General features: G+C 37.3%; 1 protein-coding gene across 2 annotated transcripts in view; it reads left to right on the top strand.

Annotated features, from left to right (window-relative positions):
• The first annotated feature begins 452 nt into the window (after positions 1–452).
• The window catches only part of LOC109851841 (alpha-mannosidase 2), a 115,717-nt gene continuing 107,978 nt past the window's right edge, over positions 453–8,191 (top strand). For both annotated transcript variants that reach the window (XM_020422320.1, XM_020422321.1), the window contains exon 1: positions 453–1,839. The gene's annotated coding sequence lies outside the window, so the exon portion shown is untranslated. The remainder of the gene's footprint in view (positions 1,840–8,191) is intronic.

Below are 8,191 nucleotides of genomic sequence, written 5' to 3'. Positions count from 1 at the left end.
CTGTAATTTAAAATATATTTCGATATTATCGCATACATTGCGAGAGCGGATCAATGCGCGCCAAGCAAAAGCATCTACGGCACGCGACTCTCAATAATGCAACAGAGAATCGTACTTACCGACAAACCAGGAACGTCGTCGGGGCGTCTGTGGTAACTGTTCACGGTCCTGCGAAAACATCCCTCTCCCTCACTCGCACACCCTCGAACAGGCCATGGCGCCGTCGTTTCAATGTCTCTGTCCTTACCACATACAGGATCTCCTCGGTGGTGGGTACCGTCGGAAGGTCTTCCGGCCTCTCTCCCTCTCTTCCTCTCACTCCGTCTCTCTTTCCTTTCCCGGTTTCTCGTCGTCGACTCTCGTTTATTCCCCTCCGCGTCCGTCCTCTTGCGAGCGCCACACTCTCCGCGGCTCCCTCCCGTGTTTCAACGCCGCAAATGGTGGGGCGCGGGTGAACGCGTCGGACGACAGTCCTTCCGCGGATTGCGGAGGTCGTGTTGTCTATTGCCTTGTGTGCTCGATATCCCTTCCTTCGTTATCCTCTCAGTTCTCGACACACGGTTCTCGCGAGACATAGTCTCGAAGTGAGTCTTCGCGTGACACAACCCGCCGCGAAGTTACACACAAAGAAAGAGAAGGAGAAAGAGAGAAAAAGAGGAGCGGTGACAGAGAGAAACAGGAGCAGCGCCAGGAACTGGTCGTCACTCCGCTACTCGTTGCTTCCCTTTGACGGCAAACGTCTGTGCACGCGCGCGAGAAGACTGATATTTTCGGATATTCCGCCGTGTATCTCGCCTTCGCTGTCGTGTCGTGTAACAAGTTTCTCCGTTGTCATGTCCTTCAGCGACGTTACCGTTTGCATTGCCGGCTGTCATCGGCCCTCGTGAAGATTTTTTGTTGCGCGAAGCGAACGTTACGTGCGCGAGAAATACCGTACACACACTTTCGTAGGTGAAACCGAATCCGCAAACACACGTGCGGTAAATCAAAAGCACGTTCCCGGGAATCCACTGTACAATTATAATCAAAAAAACACACATGCGAGAAGGTATACTATCCGATTTTTGAATTGTAACTGACCACCGTGATTGGCGAGCGAGAGTCACGTGATACGCTTGAATTTGGCGCAGAACACTCGCGATCGCATTTCCGAATCCTTCCGATTACTCACGACGAATCGCGAGTGTGTTTAATAGGCTTTAGCGTAGTGTTAGTTAAAGATACGCACTCGAACAATTCCTCGTGGCTTCGAAGGACACTCTCGAAGGACGTTTTTGGAGAGAGACGCGAAGATTTCGGTGAGTGAATGACATTCGCTGAAGGAAGAGACTGTACGTTCACGAGACATTCTCGTGAGACGGTCGAACGCGGTGACAATTAAAAAAGTCGCGCGCGATATGTTCGCTGTAGTCCTTGCGATATCAGACGTTCTTTGTTGCGATTTTGGTTATTTAGTTGGTAAACAAAAATAGGACTTTGATTTACCCTTCGCGAAGTCGAACGTAATAAACAATAGGCTACAACGAACGAATCACGTGACGCGTTTGAATTTTGACTTTGAGTAACTTTAAAAACAAGTCTGCTACTAAACATCAAAGTGTATCGCACATGAGAGTGAATCGCGCTTGTTCTCGTTTCTCGAAACGATCGAGTGTAAATCTCGCGACGATTTCGCGAAAGTGCGTTCTCATCGACGCGACCGGTTGCCGCGAGTGAATTGCTGTTGGACATGCTAATAAATTGCACTGATTGAACATACGACTGCAACTTCGGACCGTTCAAGATCGTCGAAGATGCTGAGTTCAATTTGTAGATATCCGCGAATCTGCAACGAGACGAGTAAGTACTAAATTAATTACAAATTTTCACACTGTGTATAACGCAAGCTAAAACTATAATTACATACATATATATGCAGTTGATATAAAAAAATGCAAAAAAAATTCACAAAGAACAACATGTGAAAAAAACGTTCAAGCACTGGATATTCAAAACATTCGCATTTATGTTACGTGTAATGTAACAAATATGTAATTACACATGGAAATCGATGTTTTTTCTCATTAACTGTCTAAAATTTCACTCACTGTTATTATAAATTTTCAACAGTTATGCACGTTACATGTTTATCATTACGATATTGTTGTTAAAAGAACATCATCAGTGAGATGGATATTTCTCTCTCTTTTTCTTTTGTTTCTAAATATTTATTTATATTTTGCACAGTACTTGTCAAGCTTGTACTAGTTTCGGTGTTTGCATTAATTTCATAATGTGGAAGGATAATCTCTCACAACGTTATGTTTTAACTGAAATTGCAATTGCAAAATGATGCTGTTATATGTTAATGTATATCGACCGAATTTAACACTGCGTATTAATTTTGTAATTATATCTAGCTATTAGATAATCATTTCTAATAGTAATATGTCGTTAATTAGAATATTAAATATTAATCCTAATATAGCTTCCTATGATAATTTTACGTGATTTACGGTAATATATTTTAACGCAAATTTACACTATAAGTTTATTGTTTTTAGAATCAAAAATTCTTTTAGAGATTCAATAATCAAACCAGTTATTATGATTAAAAATTTTTCATTAGTAAACAATTTAAAGAATGTAGCTATTGCCGTATTAATTTTGTTAATTTGATTTAACACCATATAGATTGATGACATACAACATTCGTTTCACACACATATTCTTATAGGTAGGTACATATATTTTTTTGGAAGCCGAGTCTCGTTTTCTAATGTCTTGACCTTGTCAAACAATGATATTTGCAAAGAATTGAGAAAGCTTTTTATATCAATTGAGTTACAATTCCGAATAGTGTCTCAGCTAACAAACAAAATTCATGTTTGTTCTTTTTATCTTGTTGTTACGTCTCATCTCGGATGTATTCATGTTTCTCAATGATATAATGTCTGATACAAGACGGGCAACGTTTAAAACGAGTATCATAATGACAAGAAGAATGCATGTCACGATCGTATGATTTATGGATGAATTACTGGTACGTCTCGAATCAGTGACACTAAGTAGTTTTTTCCGTTTTTTTACGGTAGCGTCGTCTTCGTTACCGCCTAAGTTACCGATTTCAACTTTACGAACTTTACATCCGCACCTTTTTCCGTCTCATCAAAAATGTATAAACTATAACTATCAGCGAACTCGTTAAGCGGGAATTCCAATCGTCACTTTCACGTGGACAAGATCTTAAACTGAAAACTGAGAAATTATAGAATATTAAAATATTACATTTGAAATGTTTTATATACATTAATCAATAAAAACATTTAATAACACAGCTCGATAATGCAATAAAATAATTAACCGAGCCAAAATAAGCAGAATATCATGCTTTTTAAATATAAAATAATAAATTTATAGTTTGCGTTATTAAAAACTAATTTTATAATTGCGCAATAACATATACGTATTATATATACGTACATTTTTAATATTATTTGTAAAAATATTGATCACGTCACTTGTATATCGGAAAATGCCCATAAAACATTTATTTTTAGAAAATCTCTTGCTATTAATACATAAATATTAAATATCAATACATATATATATATATATATATATATATGTATATGTATATGTATATATTTGTATATATTTGTATATATTTGTATATTATTTGTCAAGTATCATATTTGATACTTGACCTAATAATTCAGCGCGTAGCCATAACATAACAGGTTTTTAAATGCGATATTTATAAACACATATAAGAGTTAAAAAAGCGTTCGAATTAATGACACTTGCATTTCAAGAAATTCCAATCTTGGAAAATCAAGCTTTCTCAAGCTTTCGTTTTCGCCTGCTGTTTTAAACGTGACGTTGCATCACACAAGGCATATCGATTTATTCGTGGTCGATAGATTCTTTTTCATTCGTATGCCGCTGTAGTTAGAAAGTTTCGGCCGAACCTTTCGTTTCAGTTAACGGTCGCGTGTCTTCAACGAAAAGTGGAGCAGCCTGGGCATTTTATCTCTGTCCTGTTTCAAGGTCGTAAACGTTTCTTCTCGGATCTTGTTCATGAACAGAAAATGCCGATTAGTAAATCGATTCTCTTAAAAAATACAGGAATATTGAATACAGGGAAAAACTTATCGAAAGAGAATTGTTTATTGATTAATTATATAAATTATGTTATCAATGTAATCTTGATAAACATGAGAAGTAAAAATGTTTTTGTATTTTGTTTATAGCTATAAATGATAATAATATTTTATTCTTACTTTACAAATAATGGTAAAAGTCTAAGGTCGAAAGAATGCAAAGAAGATAAAATTTTTAACCGTTATTTCTTTATTCTGTTATTCCTAAAATAAAAAGTTCTGTGGGAACAGTAAATAGTTTCGTGACGCTGAATTTTTGTTTTTTTTTACGTAAGCATTATTAGACATAGAAATAATAGATGCAAAAATATGCGCACTTGATAAAGACACAAGAACACATATAAGAAAATTAATTCTTATTATATCGAACGACTAAAGCTTACAAGAGAATCCGATCTCGATGAGTTTTTTTCTCGTTACTAGTCGCTTCGTTCACGCTTTGCTGTTTTATTAGCTTCACCGATTCATGTATTCAGCAGGAAAATCGTGTCGCAACGATGTCGAGATCTTTATAGATTATCGCGGAGAATCATTTTCCAGAAAGAATTATTACGTTCTCGTTCGCCGTAAATTTATTTTTGTATTGAATTTTATGAAATAAAACGCTGAAAGTAAAGATTCAGAAGATAATTTATAAAAAATGAATAAAATTTATTACACGCACAATTATATTGTTTCTCATCTCATAAGAACAATCGAATAATTACGAGAGAAAAGACTCGATATTAAAATACTTTTTATTTCTATTATTTCAAGTCGGCGTACTTAAAGAAAAGATATCAAAGTAATAATTGTTAAAAAGAATTCACGGAACATTTAAAAAAATAACAACAATAGATCTTTATTGAATTTATCGTTTGTGTATAGACTTACAATTGAAGTAAAAATTGTCTTTCGAAAAACATCGACTTTGAATATTCGAAGCGTTGATATTCTTTTTTTTCGGAACGCGCTAAATAAAAATTTTCATACATTTGATAAATTCTACGAGGCATTTCGCAAAATGGTGCAACGCATTGGCGGTGCAACTTCTATATACAAATGGACTTTTTCTCTCGTTGACATTCCGCTCGATCGTAACTGAAAGCCTTCCGGCTGTCGCGCTCGTTCTCGGCATCGTGTGTCCAGGAACGAAACCAGAAGCTTCTCTCGCCCGAAGTCTGTGCGAGAGCTTCGCATTTCGGTATTTCCCAGGATTAGCGACAGCCGGTGGAATTTTACCCTCGGTCCCCAATAAAATACGAGCGCGACAAGCTTCTTGTTCCTCTATATACTCCGATTCCTTATTCACGCCGGACTCAGCAGTTTAACTCGCTCGCTGCGATCTCTTCAATGCGTAAGTATCGCGGAAATGTTTTCGTGAAATATCTCTCCATATATTTTTATTAGAAGCAAGAAACTTTTTATGCGCGAGAAATACGTTGCATATTGCAGTGAACGCGTTATCCTTGCTATAAAAATGTCCCTGAAAATAGAGAATAATTGTATGTTTCTGTAAAAATATTCTTTAGATGAATTTACTCCAACAATATTATGAATATTCTATATTAAAAACGGGAAGTTGCCTCAACTGGTTCGAGTGTCGGGGGAAATTGCGAAATTGCACGCGAATAAGTTTGCCAAGCGTGCGTCATGGATATAAAATTGATACAGTATATTATGTATACAATATTTAATAATAGTAGAAAATTTTAATTATATGAAAAACAGCTTCTCTCTCTCTCTCTCTCTCTCTCTCTCTCTCTCTCTCTCTCTTTCCTCTCTCTTTCTCTCTCTCTCTCTCTCTCTTCAATCGAAGCTCCGCTTGACGGAAATTGCGTGACTTCTGACGTTTCCTCTATATTCAATGAATTCCGTAGAGCTCTCCATTCTCCTTATGAAAGTTTCTAACGTTATATATCGCATATTTTGCTGTATATTCGGACGCTGCCGCGATGCAGCTGCATTTCTGTCGATACCTGTTTCCGACGCATATCTAGCGCGCTGTCACGTAGACGTATCGAGAGATCCGGTGCGACATTCGAGTACTCTTCTATATGTTTCTTCGCTACCACCTGGGATATCTCTCCCACGACAGGTGAGATTTTCTAAAAGTGCCTCGGTATCGTGAATCTATAGAACGCGTTTTTATCGAGTTTTCGAGAATGCATTATGCGCTTTGTTAGAGAGAAAGAGAGAAGGAATACAAATAATCCACGGAATGTAATTAAACAGTAATAAAACGATAGCACGCGCGTTAAAGATTGTCAATAATTTATTCATTGGTTTTTGATATGCGCGGTACGATTATCTATTACATAGGTGAAGGATTATTGAAAAATGTACACATACAACGATCCGCAATTACAAACGAGTAATAATTGTTAGAATAATAAATATTACGTTATATACTATTTATAGGTAAATGAAATGTGTGTGTCGAAGCTTTTTTCTCATCACAAATGCGTAAAATTTTTCGAAGCGTGACACGAATCGCGCGTTGCAGTTATCGATTTTATTCGAAAATACCTGGTCAACACGTATATCACCATGAACCTGGCAGATTAATGTTTCTGCGCTCGTTACGGCAAACGTTTATATCTTTGCGTATGATTTATGGCATACGTTAGACGTGGCATTAAATCGACTTACGATCCTATCTATGATATCAGAACCCCCTATAACCGTAGTTTTGTTATATCGAGAAAATAGAAAGAATTGAGACGCGTGAGATTAAAATGCATAAATTTATAGTAATTCCGACTGTCAATATAAATGCAGCAACTTTCAGTAAATCCGATTTAATTTTAACTGTTTTTTATTTTAAAAAATCTTCAAAAACATCAAGAGATTATACGTTTATTTACAAGTTTATAAATTTACTTTTCCGAGAATAAAGTGAGTAAATTAAAATAGAGAAAGCGCATTAATATTTGCGCATGTTATAAATATTTCTATGTTTCTCAATATTTTATACAAGATTTACAAGTGTACGTATATAATAATTTCACCTACACACATACACACACATAGAGAAAAAGATAGATAGATAGATAGATAGAGAGAGAGAGAAGTGCTAAAATTATTATAAAATTACTAAAACTATTTATCTTATATAACTTGATTTTACAGAATTTATTTTACGCGCGCGGCGTATATTGATGTATTAAGGGCATGTTCTCTCGGATAAAAAAATTTAATGTTATGTAAAGCTTAAAATGCAGTTTGACTCGTTCAAAAAAAGTATGACTTACATGATACATCCGTCATTAAAATACTCTGTTTCTTTTGAATGGGATTAGCGAATTCTTGATAAAAATCCCTGAAATCTCTCGATACCAAGCTGCAGTTTGGTGCCTTTGAGAGGCGAAGAGAAAAGAGTTACTGTAGACCGTAGAAAGGTTTCCCTTTTTCTCTCTCTCTCTTTTTCTTTTTCTCGCTCGCTCTCGCGGAGATATCATCGAGATATCGCCTAGCAACGAAAGCTGATAGCTTCCAGTGAATCGATAGATGCCCTGTAATGCAATATATCGGATGGCACTCCTCGGCCTTCGGCCTATGCTCGTTCGCCCTGTCTCTCGCTTCGTCCCCGTCCCCGTAACCCGCACTTCTGTCTCGTTTCCCTCTATCGTACTCTTGCTATGTACTCGCGAGAGAGTCCATGTACCCCCTGCCCTTGAGTAAATACATTTATTCCCTCCCCCGCATAGTCTCTCTCGTGTCGACGCCGCCGCCACGTCGCGCACGTGCGTGCGTGCGTGCGAGCGCGTACGTTTGTGAGTGTGCGTATGTACGCATGCAAATTCGTACGCGACATGCGTTTGCCCGTGAGGCGTGAATCGAACGCAGGAAGTCAACCGTTGCAGCTTGTGCTTGCACACCGAGAGGCTCCACATCGCTTTGATCGTGGCTACGGCGGCGACTGTTTTCGCGTCTCCGAACCGTTGTCCATTTTCAACGGTAGATATAAATTTGCAACGGTATCTGACTAGCAATAATGTAGTTAATAATATGAATTTTTCTCTTTATGAAAAAAAAAAATAACAAGTTAGCCCGGCACTGTCTGATTT

The sequence above is a fragment of the Pseudomyrmex gracilis genome, unplaced genomic scaffold (genome assembly GCF_002006095.1).
Source record: "Pseudomyrmex gracilis isolate BER0280 unplaced genomic scaffold, ASM200609v1 scaffold_21, whole genome shotgun sequence".
Classification (NCBI taxonomy): domain Eukaryota; kingdom Metazoa; phylum Arthropoda; class Insecta; order Hymenoptera; family Formicidae; genus Pseudomyrmex; species Pseudomyrmex gracilis.
Note: the sequence above shows the minus strand (reverse complement) of the source record. Positions and strands in the feature narration are given on the sequence as shown.